Below are 20,703 nucleotides of genomic sequence, written 5' to 3' on the forward strand. Positions count from 1 at the left end.
AGGAGAAGAGAAGTTCACATCTTACCTATCCTCTACAGTGGGAAACTGAATTGGGTTTACACAGCAGGGTTTTGGTCAGCTGGAGGGGTGGGGGTGACAGTTGCCTTTGGATAGAAACCAGAAGCTGCCCTATGTCAGAGTGAGCCAGGCTCCAAAACGGATGCAGTGCTGGCCAGACCTCAGCCCACCAGTCAAGGGTCTGACGCCTCTAGGAAAATATCCTTAAGAAAGCAAAAAACTCTATTTAGCACTTTTATGAGAGAGGAGTGAGAAAAGGTTGTGAGAAACAACCTTATAGACACAGAATTCAGTGAAGGAGGAGTGTAGGAGGTGCTCCATGCACTGAGGCAGAGATTCCCCAGCAACCTGTGGAGAAGACCATGGTGAAAAAGGTTGTCCCCCTGCAGACCATGGGGTACAAAATCAGAGCAGACATCCATGCTGCAGGCCACAGAGGACCCCAAAACACAGCAGACAGATGTAGCCTTAAGGAAGCTGCAACCTATGGAGAGCCCCCAGCCAGAGCTGTAGCCCATGGAAGAGCCCACAGTGAGGCAAGAGATCCAGTGGAACTGCTGCCCACAGGGGCTCATGGTGGAGCAGTCTGCTTCTGAAGAGTGGGCCCTGTAGCATGCAGCCGTGTTGGAGCAGCGCTTGGAGAGCTGCAACATATGGGGGGAAGGATCCATCCTGCATCAGTCTCAAGGACTGTACTCTATTGGAGAGACCTCACACTATAGCAGGAAAAGAGTATGAGGAGCAGGTAGCAGTAGAGACAAAGTTCTAGTAACTAACTGACCACAACCACCATTTCCCTTCTCCATGTGTTGCTGTGGGGAGGGTTTGGGGAGTGTCAAAAAGGCAAGAATGAAGGATTGAACATGTGGGAGAAGATGAGGAAGGGAGAAGGTATTTTCATGTTCCTCATCCTCATTTCTCACCATCCTAATCTAGTTTAATCATGAATAAATTAAATTAATTTTCACCAAGTCTATCTTGCCTGTAACAGTAACAGGCACATTACTGAGAGTAATATGATCTTCCTATCTTTATGTCGACCCTCGAGATTTTCCATCTTACTTTCCCTGTCCTGGTGAGGACAGGGAGTGAATGAACAGCGCGGTGGGGACTGCACTGCCAGCAAAGGTCAACCAATCACAGAAACACAAGAGTTATTACAGCAGAAATATTTTATGCCTTTCTCTAGGACTAAGTCCAGAAGTATAATATTTTGATTTTTTAAATATAAACTATAAATAATGGCAGTTAAACCCTGTGTGGCTGACAACCTATGGTTATGTTCATTACATACGCTTCTACATTCAAATACTATTTTTTTTTTTTTTTTATGTTATAGCACTTAGAAATGCAATTTGCCTAAGTAGATAAATAGGGTGGGGGAGATATAGTCTCTGCTTCCTATGTTTTTATATTTTGATGTGTTTAATTAACAGAAGAAAAAATAAAACCCCTACATTTTAGTTAGCTAATTGCAGACTTTAGTTGCTAATTGCAAGACTTCATTCTTGAATTTATTAATTAGCTTAGGTATTTAGCAAGCTCTGATCATTCTCTTTCCACTTCCTTTGAACGATTTCAAGACAAACTCTAATAACAGTATAATTTGTCTTGTTCAAAAAAGTCCAAAGATAAATAATAAACATGCTCTGTTACTTTCTTATCTTAACCTTCCAGGACTGCAAGTTAAGGATAAACCGGAGAATTTAGATTCAGCTAGTACCAAATTGTAACTACTACAGAAATGAGAGGAAAATCCCATCTGCAGAACTTCAAGTGAGGTCAATGTAAACATGAGCTTCCATGATTAAAGGTGAGCAGAAACTGTATAGAAGTGCACTGTGCTCCAAAAACCTGATTTACTATTCAAAGAGTACAAAATGCTATAACAGCTTAGCATCTTGATGGGATCTTTATATAGCATATAAATATTTAAACTACTTTGTTCAGACTTAATGAATAAATGAAGATCTAGCCAAATAATCTAATCTGTATTCTGCGTGAAAAAAAATTGATACAAACTTAAATACAAAACGATATGGTCTCTAACTGACAAATAATTTAATCTGGAGACAAAAAAGGTCCCTTCAGCAACACAAGAAAATGGGCTAAAGATTTCTTTAATCCCAGCTCCAGATAAGGTTCAGCATCTAAAAGTAAGTTTAAACAACCCTTCAGATTTGGATCTGATAATACAAGCACAGCATAAATCATTCTTGAGAGAGCTTCAAATGTTGGAAGTTTCATGTGATTAGCAGTCAGTCAAAACTTTTGCTGTTCTCTGATGAACTAAAATGCATTTACAGAATTGGAATCAAATAACAGAGACAAACCTATCTGAAGATGCAAATCTAAAACATATTGATATAAATACCAGTTTCAAAACAAGTTTTCAGATTTTATTACAAATGAATTAATATTATGTTATTTTGTGCTAACTAAAGTCATTTTCACTTAACACTAGAGTTATTAAAAGTATGGACTGAGTTCAGAGAAGAGCTCTGCATCTGCTGTGAATTGAAACCGTTTCAGTCAGCATTATTATTTCTGCTTTTGTTCATAGTCAACTCTACTATCTAGAATTTTAGCTGTGTAAAACACGAGATGAGAAAGCAGACTAAAACAAAATTCAAGAGAAAAACAACATGGAAGTAGTTATTAAATCAAACTTATATTAACAGGAAATATAGTATCATAATTATAACCTCAATAATTCCATAAGAAGTTATGAGACTGTGGAAGCTTAGGAGGAAAGCTGAGATAATTCTGTAGCAGATTTACAGCATGTTTCTCCTAGCCGGAGAAGGAGTAGGAGTACTAGAAGAAACATCCTCCTTCTAAGGAAGTAGCAGTAACGCATCAACATCCCAGCCTTCTGGGGATATTGTTCACTCCAAGAAGAGTCAATAATTCATCCATAAAAATAAATTAATTAAGAAATTCAATCTTTAATGAAAGTGTTAAAAGGATTAAAATATTGATATGATAGCACTACTTTTAATGAACTGTTTGAAATAACTTTCCAGGCATCCTAGTTTATATACATTCTGTGCATTAATATACATCTTTTTGCATTGAAAGCATTCCCCACTAGAGAGCAGTATGAATTTAAAATTTCAATGTATCTCTAGTCCTATAGTGCTAGTCATGTAGGTTTGAGATTACTGTAATAAAATAGATCTTCTAACCAAGATGTAAATCTCTAAGTAAATATAATCTAGTAAATTAAATACTGTACACTGTACGTACACACATATAATTCCTATCAAAACATTAACACAAATAAGCAACCTAGTAAGTCATATTAGCATTTTATAACTTCACTCTAGTACTCCATTCAACACAGCCTAATCAGAAATCATTTTTTTTAAATAATATTTTTGTCTTGAATTCTAATCTCCTTCCAGAAAAATAAACCATAAAATGCATATCAGATAAAGGCATAGTGAAATAATAAGGGAGACTACACCTTTGAAATAAATGAATTAAGCATCTACCATCTGATTTGTGTATTCATTAAAACCCATGATGGCATTACAGCTCTAATATATTTTTTTACTTTCAGTATTTCTCTTCAGTATGGTGGAAGAATGAAAACAGTTGTAACAGCAGCCTAGGCAACAATCGGGCAATCAGAACTTCCAGAAAAACATACTATGCTGTGTTCTGCCACCCTTACAGATACACAGAGATCCCTGCATGTGTAATATGGTGAGTGGACTAAGGAGAAATATTGCATACTTTTGCAAGCCACTTGAGCTGATGCTATAAGCCAGCATAACATCGCAGTTTTTGGTGTGTTGATTGGTCACGAAAGGTTTGAGTAAAATACAAACATGGAAACAAAAAATTTTGGAAAAAAACATTCCCTGCCATTATGTTATGGAGTTTCTCTTGACTGAACTGATTACATATTACACAAATACTCATCAGTTTTGCAGATAATCTCCCTCCAAAGAAAACTAATTTCTCAACCTTTTGGAGCCCTACAGAGGACAACAGTGAAGAAGTAGTGAATGAGCAAGATAACCAAGAACTCAAAATTTCAAGCCAATTTAAATACCACTGCGGATAAATGCTTACATTTATTTTCTCCAGAGTTCTGAACTCAATTTTGGCTCAATGATGCTTACCAGTAAAATGAACTTTGCATGACATTATAGCTTTGTGAAGTAGAAAACTGTCCCTTGTGGAAAACCAACACAACTACACTGTGTGATGTTTACTAGCTTCACTAACATAGCTACTGCCTGGAGATTTCCAATGTGTGCTTAAATGTAAGAGATTAGAAATTATAGCCTTCCTATGAAACTACCCTTACCTCCTTAACTGTAATACAAAATCACACGTTCTGCTCAAGGATATGGAAAGAAAACTTTACCCATTTGTATTAAAAATGATTGTTTCTTTTCTGAACCACCTTGTCACAATGACTGTGTACATAAATGAACCCAATGTATTTGACTATTAAGGGACCAACAGAGAATATGAATCCCAGAGCAAGAATGTTATTAGGAGACTGCTGTGCAGGTAAGGCAGTTTTACTCAACACTGACCACTTGCCATTGATTAATGACATGATACAGTCTAAAAAAATCTCTTACTGGTTTCATCCTAGAAGCTGCCACAGTAGCCTGTTCAGATTTTTAAAAGGACTGAACTTCTGCAGGTAATAAGAAAACATGGATAACCTAGCCAAACTACCAATGGGAACAGATTCAAGCACTCCTTGTAAGAGACTGATAACAATATGAAAACAAAAGTTATTTGGACCTACTTCTTTGGCTGTACTACTGATTCTCAGGAAAACAGCCTATGTAAAGCTTTCTCTAATGAATTGTACAGTAGTTTTATTTGCTGAGGTCCTGGACATACCAAAGGATATAGGGTTATAACTTTTGTATCATTTACACATTCACCTGATTACTCTCTGCTTTTTGAGAGACACTGAGTCCTCTGCCAAAGGTTATCAACAAAGAAGAACAGATATCAGCTGCTTTCAAAGAAACTTCAGGGAAGAGAAAGAGAGAGGGAGGGATTACTTTCTAATTATCGCTTTGTCAGTTTTTGAGTCTTTGGGGAACGTTATCAGCACGCTACAGAATGCCTCACCTCCCTTCCTCCCAGTAACAACTGGAATCCTCACAACATTTCAGACATCACATATGTGACCCTAGATCTTTCAGAGGATAGGATGCTACTGTTTGATGGCAGTCACAGTAGCAGAGTCGCCTTTCTGTCAATGAGTTTCACTCTAATTTTCAGATTTTAAGAATCTCTTCTACACAATGAGTCAATATACGTGACAGGATCCTTCCCAAAACTGGATCCATAAGCTACACTCCCAGTTGTTACTCCCTGCTGCATTGGATGCCTGAGACGCCTGTATCAAAAGGCCAGTGACAGTAAATTTGTTTTTGCAACCTCTAGGTTGAACTCACTGAACAAAATGCTAAAATTTACCATAGAAGTTTGTTACTGAGAGAAGCTTAAAATGAACATACTGTCTGTACATAAACATACAGCCTGGAAATAGGTTCAGGAACAGGAAAATAAAAGAGCTTTTGCTTCTTCTGCCCCTACTATCCTGCATGACGTGGTCCTGACACTGTAGTTATCTGACTCAGATTAGAGCTGCATCTGCTCCTGGATTTTAGGGCTCAGAGTGATTTAGGTCATGGTCTATATTATACTACGTGTTTCTGCTGTGGCAGTTACAAACATAAAAGGACGAACAATGGGAAAATGGTGGAAGAGCACTCGTAGTGAAAGCACTGCCCATCTGAAACACAGCTCCCTCGCAAATGACCCAAGTAACCTTCAGAATATGCTGCAGAACTCATCTGTTTTCTCTGGAAGGATGAATGAACGTCATTTCAGTGGAAGAGCTGCTGGGGAATGGGAAGTCACTAGGACTGTTAAGACTTTTCTAAAATAGTTGATTTTTCAGGACCTCCTTTGTTCTGAGTCTTTCAGATGAAAATTAAATACCAATAGCATAGAATAGAACAAGAGATTATGTGAAAATGTGGAAAATATGCAGTAACTAATTTTACATTATTGGTAAACATTCCTGTAAGAGTTTTAAGACTGAAAGAACAACCACCACCTTCTAGAAAAGGAGGAGTTTGTCGGGTCATACACCAAAAAGCTAAATTGCCAGTCAGTGATAAAACTGGGACAGAAGTTAGTATTTTTCATTACTCTGTCTCTTATCATTTTAATCACATTTGAAGCCACTATTCACCAAATTTTCGCTTTAAATAGTTCACACAAAATAAAGTAGAAGAGGTAGCTTAAGAGTAAAAAAAAAAAAAAAAAAGCACCAGGGAGAGAAAAACCTTGTTTTTCCCATTTGTTATTCCTCCTTATGCATCCTGCTCCTCCCAGTCCAATCACTACCGTTGCAATATGACTTCAGTGATCCATCTGAATAATAAGAAAATCATAATCATCATCATCTCAGGTGATTTTTGCAATGTTTAAGATGAAAAGAATCACTTGGGCAAGAACTGCATCAGTAAAAGAAATAAAAGCAGCTTTCACCTGCATGTTTATTACTTATAGCAGGAAGGTAAAATGAGATGGAAGAAGAGAGTTTATTTTAGGCTTGGAGGGTTTTATACTTTAATGTCTATGTCATGGGACTCCTCCCAAGAAATGCATCTCTGCAAACTGGAACCTGGAAGAGCAGACTTTTATCCATCTGAAGCATCTTGAGCAATAGCGCAGAAAATAAAAGCCTAGGCTTTTGTTCTGTTTTGTCGGCAGAGCACTTAAATCTTTCAGGAAAGGCTGCATTTCAATACTGCAGCAAATTAACGGACTGCAGCCTATCTCCGGTCACAGCCATGCGCACTATGTGTTCCAAAAGGAACTCATATATGAAATAATCAGAAAAAAAAACCTCATTTCTTGGTTCAGCAGTTCCCTCATGCCAGAAACAACCAACAGACATCTCATAGTCTCAAAATATACGGCAGTCATTTTTTTAATTGAGTTCTATAAAAAGAGCTAAGCACTAATCAACACCATATGTTATTCAATTAGCTAGTAATACATATCTATTTCTCAAGCCTGTGCTAACATAATGGAGCACTTTGGGTGGTTTGGAACTATTTAAAGGCCAAGTAATTAATTTGCAAACATCAGCTTCTAAAAAGCTGAGAAGTGCTACTGTGGTGACTTACTTACATCTCTATAGCCAGAGCCAAGCCCTTAAACTTTCTCATTTGGCTTTTACTCAAGCCTTCCTTTCCACAACTATCGTTTCTGAAAAAGACTTCTGTCTAAAATGAGGACAAATAAGGACTGGCCCAGTGATGCACCTGGAACCCAGGCACTGCAGGGAGCCTCTTCCCATGCAGGTAAAGCAAGCTGCATGTGTTACCTTATCTCCCTCTCCTACAGTGGGATCTCACGTACAGGTTCCACGTAGAAGGCAGAAATTAAAATAGCAAAAGATATACCTAGAAAAGTTACAAGGGCTCTGCCTACCAAGAAAACCCATTGTTGCTGTGCACCCTGTTCTTTGTACTTATTCCCATATTCTGGATTCCCGCATTTGGGAATGCCACCTGCAGCCTCAAACTCCTGTCATCAGCACTCTAATCTGGCCAGGATCAAAAAGAAAGGACAGACGGCTCCAACTGCAACTCAAACTGTGTTTACTGGACAAAATGTTAGTTTTATCATTATTTCTGATAAGATTGGTAGTAAGTATAGATTTTAGATTTCAGGGGAAAAAATGCCAGTCTTTTAGTTTATTAAATCTGAACAACACAAATTTGATTGTTTACTAGTAGAGTCCAGAGATGGATGTAAAAATTAAAGTACGTACAACAAATCTTTATCTACAGCACTACAGAAATTTTGCAGGTATTGCAATTATTTTTAATTTCATAGAAAAATAACTTCTTTTGGTCTTGCTGGATAAACTTCCTGATGTGAAACCATACAGGATACATGGATGGATACAAAATGTAATAAATGCTACATGCCATTTCACAGTTGTTTAATTTTTCTAGTACCTAAATGTCAAGTCAAATATTTTTATCTCAGCAGAAAGAGAGTATATGTATCAGCTGATTGGGCACAACAAGCAGCTCACTTAAGAGCAACGTCAGAAGTTCACAGTTTGTGCTTGCTTAAAACAATACAGAACTTCAGATAGATTTATTTATTTATTTAGCAGGATAACTTCTCAAGATTGCCAGATTTCTGTTTCTCTGGTTAGAACTCTCAGCCCTTCTCAGGCCCTAGGTAATCTGAATGTTTATCCTAAACAAAAACAACCAAAAGTTAGAAGTCTGTGTCCCAGCTTTTTTTGTTATACTCTTGTTTTAGAAATACTTTTGTGGATGTGCATTAAACAAGTGGCCTGTAACACAAAAAGAACCAGAGAAGAGTAAGACAGAAGTTTTAATACATTAGACAATTACCCTTTGATCTCTAGATCAAACTAAATACGGTAAATTTTGTCTCTCTGCAAATGCACTTTTACAAATAGCAGTGTTAATGAATGACAAGGAGTTTGGGCTTATATTTGAAGATTATCATTTCGACGTCCATAAAAGTAATTTTTTTTTCCAGATTGTCTACATATTATAAAGCATTCAAACTCTGGTAGCATTTACAAATGCAAGGATTTTTATTATTGTTATTATTTTAAATTGTATAGCTTCACTACACCCACTGGGCCATTTAATGTTGAGTTTAATGGAGATCCAATTATTTTCCAAGCTATGCAAACATATCAAGGTGAACATCTGCTTTGTTTAGAAATGTTAGCAAATGCTTTTGCAAGTACAACTGGCAATAACTGTAATTTATCTTATCCTTGTGTCTTTGGACTGTATTATCTTTAACAAAAAGGACGCATTTAGTACAGCATTCATGGCAAAAGGGACAGAATTTCTACTTGAGATTTGGTTTTTGGGCAGATTAGTTAAGAAGTATAAAATACAGGCTATATTTTAAAAACTATATTCTCTTGATAGTGTCTTGAAAGCTTATGTCTTCTTTAAAGTATTCTTGACTAGTATAATGTTCTTTCATGTCAACTACACTTCTACCTCAAAATCTTCATCAATACTAGGGACAAAGATAAACATCTAGCGAACTAGACTACCTTTGATGTGTATTGGGAAAAAATCTGAAGACAAAATGGGACATCTGGCCTTTTTATATATCCCTAACAGAGTGCCCTACAGAAGCAGGTAAAGTCTACCGTTACAAACACACAAGGCCAGCACAGGGCTTCAGATATGCAGCTGAGGATTTACTAGTAAAAATTCTGTATGATATTGCTGATTTTACAAGGTATTCTGCAGTATCTTCCAAAATGTAGAACATTACCAGAGAAGCACAGGAGATTACTGAACACATTAATTAAAGACAGTGCCTTATTATTGCTAAAATAGAAGTGTAAAATAGGAAATATTTTCCAGTTTAAGGATTTAATTTTTTAAAACATTTACATTTTTCACATTATGAAATGCTAATAATTAAAGGCATCAGTGCATACCTGTAAAACACCTCCACACAATTGGAAGATACATTTTTTTCCTAAAAGACATATTTCTTAGAACAAATTGTGAATAGTATGGGCATAACCACATATACACAGATAGAAAGTAGGATAGATGATGCTTTCCAGCCTTCTCTGGGAGACCTTCACAGCAATATATCTCACATTGCAATCTGCAGCAGACGCTCACAGCAGACCCGGAACTGCTGCTCTTGGGAAGCCTGAGCACTGTGATCTGCGAAAGCTACTACTGCTGAGTTTGTAAAATATTTCCACCTCGTCTAGCTCTGCTGGCCATCTGCAATCTCTCTTGACCTGTCTGGGTGTGCTGAGGCAGTTGAAAACTTCTGAGAAGTCATGCATGGCAAAATTTAAAGCTCTGTAAGAGTTATGAAGTTTCTTCCTTCAGCCGTGCTGATTCAGATGAAGCAGTTTATAAATTCTATTAAGCCCCAGGACAAGTTTATAAAATCCCTAGGACTCACTCAACTATTTTTTTTTTCCAAATAGTAGTTCAAATTTGTAATAAAATATTCTTTTGCATTGGAGGTCATTTAGGACTACTGGATAAAATATATATGAAATTTCCAGAATTAACTCATTTTCAAACATGAGTTTGTGATGAAAGATTAGAAGACTTCACAAAATATTCATTGTCGCAATGTCTTCGGGCATTTCATTTAAAAATTATCTTCTCCAATTAAAGTCATCATCTAAAAAATCGCATCTCCCTGGATATATGCACAAAATTTCAATTTAAATGAGCTTTTTAAGAGAAAGGGTAAATATCACTGACCCTTAGCCAATAACAGAACTTTGCAATATGGTGCTTATTTCATTAAAAAACAGCAAGATAAACATATTTCTGTATAGGTGCAAGTCAGGGCACCTGAAGGCAGTGGAACAGCTGGCATAAAAATGCTTCAAGAAAAGCAGAATCAGGTAACTGTTTTCCATCCACCTAGGAATTCATACAGTAATTTCAGCATCTCAGCAGTCCTCATAATTTCTGCTGCTCTTGCTATGCATTATAGAATCTGTCACTTTTAAAATTTATTGTACCTTTTACAGCATGGGTTAAAGAACACTTAAAGCACGTTTAGTGTTTGATACACCTTTACTCTAGAAGAATAGAAATGAGTTCTCTTTTATTAATTTAGACTGTACTACTAAACTATTCACAGCAGCAGTCTCAGGGAATTTTCATGAGATTACCTACATGAATAAGAACTTACATGACAAAAGATTTGAAGGATTGCATTCACATCAGAAAAGGGAAATATTAAATAACAAAAAAGCAGGCAGAATACAATAGTTAAAACTTCAGTTTTAGCCATATGACTCAAGACTGCAGTATATTTTCTAATAATTTAACGAATTTCTGACCAGTCAGCTGGTTTGTTTGTTTGTTTCCTGAAAAAGTGTGTAGGGTAAGAAGAGAGAAAAAAAACAACCACATCCTCTGTCAAATAATTATTTCTACTGTAATTTTTGATATTGTAAAGTTTGTTTCTTCCCTGAAAAAAAAAAATTAACATAAGAAAAAAATGCCAAGTTATGGGCAACTAAGACAAAAAAAAAAACATTTCTCTATTTATATTCATTTATTTGTAACTCATTTTAGTGTCAGTCCATTTGAAATCTGTCACATTTTTATTTTGTCAAAGAAGTGTATGAAAAGTAAACACTGAATACAAGCAATGCCACTAAAAAAAAAAAAAAAAAAAAAACTGAAAAGTGACCTTCCCCTAAGCCACTGCACATAAGAGACTACACCAGCCTACCTCTCATCTCCCTCATTTAGACAAAATCATCATTATTTTACTTGTCATTATTTAAATCAGACCCAATAACGTCATTTGTAATCAACACTCACTGTCGGGAAGCAAATGTGAATGGCTTACCTTGCAGTATAGCAGTGTTATCCACTTCAGCATGCATTGCTCCTGCAGTACACATCTGGAACCAACACTCACTCACTGCCATCAGCTGCTGTTCACAAATCACTTGATTATTGATCACTACACTTATCACTCTTCATTGACTGAACCTCATTTCACATTACCGCTCTCCTGCTGCTTCAGCAAATTCTGAAACTTCTATTGCAATGAGAATTCACCCACAAACCAAGGCAGTGCTCCTTCAAACTGGTTATTTCTTACTGTATCAAACTTTTTTTGCAGTTACCTTCATTTATTAAAGAAAATAATCATCATCATCATCATCATCTGTTACGGTTTTAAATTCTTCACCCAGGAATAGGCAATGAAAGGGTTTGGTTTACCCCTTGTAATGCAGTATAGTTTCTAATTATATTTTTTTAAAAGAGACACTTTTTCAGCGCTGAAGAATTCAAAAATCTATAATACAAATAACTATGTGTCTTTGGGAAAGGTAATTGCGTCTTTGGGAAAGGTAATTGTTCTTTTTGGGAGTAAGAAATGGCTACCAATCACTGGGGAGACTACAAGGATGTATTTGTAACATTATCTGCAAAAAAAATACGCTTATTTCTGTCCTGCCAACTAACAGCAATCCTTGCATGTAGTAAGTTCAAAAATGACAGGAAAGTTTCATTTAATTCATGTGTTTAGGTATATATAAACTATATGTATTCACATATGCATATGCTTACAAATACATAAATAATGTTGAGGCATTTTGAAACAGTTATCAATAGGGTCATGTAAGAGACTTGTACAGAACATTCTTGTCTTGAAGTTTGTTCAGCGGCATCTGTCCAAGATATATCCTGCTTGTCAAACCTTTGTAGTTAACAGCTACTCATGTCGTTGAGCAACCAGAAAGAACCAGTTTTCAGCTATTGTCTACTGAGTTCTCAGGGCAGACCAAGCTGACCTATGAGGGGTATCTCAAAGGGATGACGACCATGGAATCCGTACGCATGCCTGATAGACTGCCACATGGCAATCATATGACTGTGGACATGCCATTGCCCCTGACAACCAAAACCATACATAAGCATATTTAGAGGATAAAGACCCGAAGAGTTTGGAGGTAGAGCTCCTCCACCAAACTGCAGCCGTGAGGATCAATGAAATGTCACTGACTGACCTGCAGCTCCCTGCAGACAAACGTGATGCCACTGGATTCATGGTGGTGACTATCCCCACTTTATATTTCACTGGAATTCCTCTCTTTACTATTGCTAACTTTCCAAGCTTCCCCAAACTCCTTAACTGCTTAGAATTTGTAATAAACCTGTTGGACAACATTTGACCTTGCTCGTGTCTTAATCTCACTTCAGGTGTATATATCAAATCATCTCCTCCAACAATTGGAGCGAGACAGGTCATTTGAGGAAAATCATTTTGGGTCAAAACCACTGGAAATTCTTCCAAACCTCTTCCATATAAGCAGAGTAGCAACAGTCTTTCAGCTTGTCTCACATTAACTGAAGCATTCATGAGAAAGAAGAGTATAAGCCTCTTTATTCTTTAGCCCGAACAACATTAAGTCACATTTTGAATTTTATTCTATACAAGAATATGTTCATATTACAGATAATATGTACAGCCAGCACTTACACAGCAAAATAACCTACCCACATTGTCAACAAGTTCAACATTGTCACGAGTTTAGGGCAGGAGACAAGTCAGCTAATGCTCTTCCTACTGTCAACCATCAGCCATCAGAAGAGACATCAGAAGGTCAGTGGATTTTCTGAAAGCAAACCTATCAGATGCAGAAGTGTCCAATTGGCAATATATGAAGCAAAAGAAAGCAGACAACAGCCTGGATAGAAGTTTAACAGTATTTTGTTTGCTGTTTAAAGGGAAAATGTTAGAAGACTATTCCATTTTCTATCACTTGGGAATTAATTAGAATACATCATCAGTATCTCAGACCATGATCATTCCAATTTAGTGATTTGTACTCAGAAAGAACAATAAATCCTAGAAAAGCCCAAAGCACAGAAGGTATATGCTTAGGTGGAGGTTAATGTTCTAATGTTATGAATCATATTCTAGACAGAGAACTTAAGCAACAGGCAAAAACTCTTCTGTCTGAAAAGAAATTTAGCAAAAAATGGCGAAATAAGTGCTATGACTACTATTATTCAGTGCAATGCCTATATCTACTGGAAAGTTTTTTCTTTTAGGCTATTTATCAAGTTTTAATGGCATAGTTGTAATGTTTGTACTTTTTTTTTCTTCTAAAGGGATAATATTTTCAAAATGTTGCCTAAATTGAGAACTAAAATCAAAATGAAAGTCTGTAATTAGTTAGGCCTGCTTATTTATTTACTGGACCAACTTACATGGGCATTTCTCCCACTTCTTTTAAAGCAATCGCTATATAATAATTAGATAAACTATTTTATCATAAAAACTTCATTCCTTCATTACATAAGGAAAACATGCAAATTCATCTCAGTATTTACAGGGATCTTTAAAAATATTATATTTGGACATTCTGTGACATAAAACTTCATCATCATAAATGTAAAGTGATTCAATTAAGACACTTTATTCAAATATATCTATCAGACAACAATTCAGTATCTCTTCTAATTCTGTTTTGAAGAGTCTAGAGTCTATTTACTGGTACTATAATGTTATTGATGGAAGAATACTTTATTCTTTAATTTAATCAATTTATTAGCTAATATTCAAGTTCTTTGAACATATAACATTCTCCAGAACAGCTGAGAACTGTGACCAAAACAGTATGGGACAAACTGTTGTAGTTTGCAGGTAGATACATGTTAAAGGTCTCCGAAGATGTATCACACAACCGAAAAATTAGTTGTAGATGGGTAATAGAGGGAGTATAGGTACTTGACAGGAAATATTTTTCCATGAGAAATATGGTCCAAAATTATGTGGCCATTCTTTTCCCCCATCTATTTATTTCTTCTACTCTGTTTCCCTATGTTGTCTGTATGTGGTTAAATCAAAGAATGTGTTCTATCACCTGTTCTGAATGTGCTTGTCCCTATCCTAGATTCTTAAAATCTGTATTTGAACCCAGCTGACTATTGTCCCCTCCCTATTCAAGTGCAGAAAAAGTATAAAGAACTGAGCACCCTTCACAGGCACAGTTTAAGAACACAATTTGTTTCAGCTCACAAAGAGGACAGTAATGCTAGCATTAGAAAAGTGCAGCAGGAACAAAGAGGTGGTCAGCCACGTAAAAGGACTAGCGATGTGCTACACCCATGCACTTACCCACTATGCACCCCTCGCTCACCATGCACTATTCTGCCCTAGGCACGCAGCTAAAAGCAGATGGGTTTGCAGATGAATCATTCCCTGACCTCCTCTCAGTCGTTTCCATTGTACACTAAACTCAGCTTCCAATTACATCAATACCATCTACCAAAAACCAAGACAACACCATCTCCAACAAACAACCTTCTTCCTAGTATTAACAACACTATCAGCAGTTCCCCTGATGTGAACTACTTCCGGCAGTCAACAGAAAGTTACTTCTGTAAATGACTGAGTTTCATTTCTTCTACAATTAAGAATTTGAATTAGGCTCATCTTAACTGTATTTCCAGCGTGTGCTGTCTGAGCTCTGTATAAATCAATACCACCACTGCGCTTAGCATCATCTTCTACACAAATAGCAGCTTTCTGCTTCTAGACACGCTGTTTCAAACATGGTTGTTTTACATAAGAGGATAATGAACAGTTTTGCCAAAACAGGCATGAACAGAAGAGCGAAAGAGAAATGTATTTGCATCAGCTCTGATTGGGAAGCTAGTGTAACAGTTTCTTTTTTTTTTTTTCCTTAAATAAATAGATATATAGGTCAGAAACAAGGACCAATGTGCAGGATGCTTTTCTAATGACTAACTCATTCTAAAAGTTTACTTAGTTCTTCACCAAAATTCAGCAATCAAATTTTACTAGACACATGGATGTCTCCAAATCAATGAGGAAAACTTCAGAATTGGTGAACATCAACCATCTGCAGAAGTCCAGACTCAGGAGTATTGAGTTTACATGGCTCCAGTATTCATTCAGCTTTAATTTCCATGGGTTTGTATCTTCAGAGTTTTGATTTCATTTACAAATTCTCTCCAAATTAAAAAAAAATAAAAAGAGAAGACAGGAAGAGAATAAGAATCTCAGTTCAGGTTCACAAACCTTGATGAACTCTGGATGGCTTTGTGTTACACTGCAACCCAACTCACTTGTTTTAACATTATCGAACTCTTCAATATGTTTGCTCTGAATCAAGAAAATTGATTTAAATATACTAAATAGGCTGTCAAAAAAGGATCACAAATAATTAAAGTCATACTGTTCTAATTTTATAGATATCCAATATCACAGTAAGAACATTTCTTCAAAATCAGCACTTAGCAATCACAATACTTCTATGCATCTTACTGAACACAGTGTATTCTAGCAGGAAGTTTCAAGGACAGACATTTCATCCTGTGCTTTGGCATTGCTGACTTAAATATCCTTTATCCCTTATATACCCCAGACTTAAAGAAAGGGATCTTTTTCTGCCTTTTTGGAAGTTATTCCCACAAAAATTCCCCAAGTAATTCCAAGTTCTTCCTTTCAAATCAAGTAAAATTAATCATGGGGAAAAAAAAAAAAAAACTATTATAAATGACAAATTTTGAGTATATTCAACTATTCATTACAGGGAAATCTTGCAGATACAAATGTGACACGAGTTGCCCTGCAACCAAGAGTTTGGTTGGTTGATTCATTACTCAGATTCCTTCTAATACTGCTGAAAATGAGAGTCATTTGAGATGCAGGTTGCATCGTTCACTCCTCTCATTGCTCTTTTTGAGAAAATTTGAAGTAATATTAAAGTGATCCACAGAATACAATGATGGCATCTTGCCAGAAAACATGTTTGAAAAAGGAGTATAACATTTGTATTAGCACAATACTTTCTGGAGTGTATCATACTCAATATCTTTTTGGAAAAATCAGTGATTGCATATAACATTAAATCAAAGACCCACTCTAGTGTAAAACAGCAATTTGTCTTCAATTTTCCACTTAGTAATTCAAAAACCTCTTTTGACTATCAACTGCTGACAATTTTTCTGGTGGCTACAACTCAGAATAATAACAAAAAAATCATTAGCATGTTAATAGCTTGGTCTCTCTAAGGGCTAGTTAGCTGAACCTCTATCAGAAAAAAAGAAGCTTCTTTTTCATCCCTATTCTTACTTGTAAAGTGATTATGATTTACCATAACTTCCTAGTTCCCTTCACTTCAATTTATAGAGGCTTCTCAATGAGAAGAGTACAGTCCTGTCATACTTTCAGTGAGAGCAGCTCACAGAGAAATGTTCACATCTTGAAAGATGTGAAAAGGAAAGACAAAAATTTCCACACACAGATAAGAAAATACAGTCATTAAATCAAAACTGCAAGAGGATATTATGTGAGCAAAATACTGTCTGCATTTTAATACAGGTATCTGGGAGTAGCTTTCTATGCTTTATATATACTATAATCAAAGCAATTTATACATCAAATTTCATGCTGACTCCAGAAGAGGAATGAAGTACAGAAAACTACTAATGGTGATTTAGAGGCATTTTTAAGTTCTTAACCCAAAATCGAGTAAGATCATCCAACAGTGGAGTATCTCAAGCCTTATTTAATCTTTGCAGGATAAAAGGCTTAAGATACAAAAAGGATGAAAATGTATGTCCACATCTTTACATAGAAAAGATATTGTTCATATGCATTCCCTCACTTATGTCACTTTTCAACATGGAAATGAAAGGTTTCATTACTGCTGCTATTTTGTGCTATTAAATAATGGACCAAAAAGATTATATATAATGGAAGAAATTGGAAATCCAGGATAAATAATGGTGATTTTAATATCTACTACTTTATTCAAATAGTCTACATATAAATTCACAATTTTAATGAAAATTTCTAACAATGAAGATTTTCATATAATCTCTATTATTAAAAAGAAATTTTCTGTGATCTATACATCTATTACAGTCACACACATGTTTTTAGATAAAAATGAGAGATTCACAAGATACTTTCAATAGCATAAACAACATTCCAGCTGTCGCATTACTATCTATAGCAAACAGCATAGTGCACCTGTTTTAGAAAAAGTATCGATACATACAACTAGTGATATTTGAAGTAGAAAACATTTGCTGCTGTGGCTCATGCTAGTCTATGGCCTTGCCCTACAGTAGATTCCTGTACTCATGTGTTTTGTGTAGTTTACCTAACAAATTTGATCCAATCATAGAGGTTTAATATCTTCCTTTAGTATCTCAACTTCATCTTACAAGAAACAGATTTGCCTCTTGCAAATTCAACAAAAATATTAAATATTAAGCATAAATGTACACTTCTTCTATGGAAGCTAATAAAAACTGTATTTAAAAAGAGAAACAAAAAGAACTGAGGAATTATACTGGATACCAAATGAATTAGCCCAGTTAACAAACACTGCTCACTTGCTTTTTTTTTTTTTCTTAATAAATAACCTAATTTGCATAGAACACTTCTATCGCTTGCTCAAAGCCCTGATAGACTCAGTGTTCAGAAAGGACTGTCCAGCTGAGGCAAGCTACCACATTGCCATGAAAGACCTTCAGCACATCCCTGCACTGACAAATGAGGCAGAAGTTTAAAAGGGAATAAAGAGATCTATGAGGAGTTCTCCATAGTGATAAACATAGCTATCACCTAGGATGCACAAATAAGCTTCAACCAGCCTCAGCCTGTATTTATTCAATGAAAATAGAATTAGTAAGACTCATAATACTATAACAACATAGTGTCTGTGGCTTGATTTGAGAACTCCTAGAGTTATATATATATATATTATATTTTTATATATATATACATATATATATCTTCACTTCCTGTAGGACTACAAAAGCATTTTAGGGGGCAGAGCTCTTCCAGTAAAAACTTGCCTATATTGCCTTAACCCTAACATCATCACCAATTCCTTTAACAAAGGAAATAAACTATGGTTTCATTTAAATTCTTTGCTACTGCATCCACTGACAGTGGGGGGTGGCAGGGGAAATACTGGGATTCATTACATGTTTATGACAGAGTCAAACAATATATAACACTATTAGGGTAGAAGCGTTATGAGACCGTTGGCTGCTGGCAAAGAAGCTCTAGAACAGTAAAAAAAAAAAAGCTAGAAAAATGCAAATACAGTCTATGAAAGGTAGGAGAGTGGAAAAGAAGAAGAACTAAGGAGTTACAGATGGTCAAGATTCATTTCAATGTGCAGAAAAATAGCAGAGCAAGTAATAAGATTTTACACCTAAAAATATCAAGAAATTGAGAAACAGCCAACAAGAAAGTGTCAAAAAACATCATGCTAAAACAACCTCAACACATCTTGTGACATTTTCCCCAGGGCAGTTTGGAAAAAAAAAATGTAAATGAAATATCTATGATATGAATGAACATTAATGCTATGAGAAAACAGTGACCAAGTTATAACTGCCAGTGATTTGTCCAAATGAGAAAGATGTCTTAACAGGCCCTGCTGGGATGTGTTCTCTGCCTAATATTGTTCATAGGTTTCACTAAGAGCTAGATAATAGGATGCAGAATTTACATCTTAAACCGGCAGATGATACCAAGTATGAAGAGACAGAAAGCATATAAGAGGCCAAGATCAAATTGAAAACTAAATCGACAATGTGGAGAAAAGCCCCATTATAAAGATCCCATAAGGCAGGAATAGAAATAATCACTTACAAGATAGGGAAAAAAAAACCAATTAATCTGCAGTTTTCAGGTAAAGGACACAAATGTTAGAATAGATTAAAAAAAATACATAACAAGCACACTAACTTAATGGTACTGTCTGAAAGACTATCAATCTGAGATGACAGGCACAAACTACAGTCAAGAATATATGTTTGTTTTGTTTTGTGGTGTTTTTGCATTTTTGTTTGTTTTTGTTTTTACATCTGCTACAAAAAAAAAAAGCATTTGATCTCTATGGAACAATGAATATAGTTGAAGGAATTCCTTATATCATAGCACAAGAGGTTTTCATTTATTTCTGTTCCATCTAAGGGTCACTTAACCCTCCTTTCTTCATACTTCTGTCAAAGATAACTAGAATTAGACTTTATCACAGGCTATATCTTGAATGTATACGCAGTTACAAATGCTTTCTGCCGTACTACTAGAATGGTGGTTTCATCCTCTAGAACTGAGAAACAGATTTACTTGCCTTTTATCTTGAAGTTCAGTCACTCAACAAATACACAATTTTCATTCAAACTATCTTTATCTTCCCAATTACATTTAGGTAGACAATACACCTAGCACTGCACCAAGAACAGAATGTGGAAAAAGAGTACTCATTTCCAGAGTATATGGAAGCAAAATTGCTCTCAACTCTTGTATTCAACATAGGACTGTCTCACTGAAATAGATTCCTGATGCAAGATAAATTTGACACTGACAGTAAGAAAGTTAAAATACAACAACAAAAACTTAGAATGTTGCCGTTAAATGTAAAAAAGGTATTCTTTTGGGGTAATGTTTTTTTTTTCCCCGAGGATTTTCCCCAGCAAGGAATCCTCACCTTCCTCCTATATCTTAATAGAAAATGCTTTCACCACAGCTGGATATAAAAATTATACACAGGCAGTCAACACTGATAAAGGTAATGTCACACTGAGCCTCCTTGCTTCCCAACTCCAGCAAGATGATGAGATGATAAAACTGTAGAGAAAAAAAGTATAAAAAGAAATAGAATGAATAAAAACACAAGAGTGACATGTTCTGTGAGCTGCTGTGCATCAGACACAGAGAAATCCCTTTCATCTCCTCTGTGTTGACCTAAAGAATGCCTGCAGTACTCTCTATGCAAGAAGCACAACGTTTGAACTATAGAAAAGGACATGAAAGTGCAAACAGGAAAATTTGCTGAAACATAAATTCAACAGCTGAGTTAAACTGATCTGTTTCAAAAATTTAGCATTTTTGGTTGTACATACTTGTAGATATTCTAAGTCACATCCCTGATTTGGTGATGATCTATCTCTTGTTTAGAACTTTAGAACTTTTAAAGTTGTAGACACTGTTCATGTGAAAGGCAGAAAAAAAATAAAGGAAACAAAAGGTAGAATTGTTTTTTGTTTACTTGAAGCCAGACTTCCCTTACTTTGTTGTAACTTC

The sequence above is a fragment of the Numida meleagris genome, chromosome 2 (genome assembly GCF_002078875.1).
Source record: "Numida meleagris isolate 19003 breed g44 Domestic line chromosome 2, NumMel1.0, whole genome shotgun sequence".
In the NCBI taxonomy this organism is placed as follows: Eukaryota; Metazoa; Chordata; class Aves; order Galliformes; family Numididae; genus Numida; species Numida meleagris.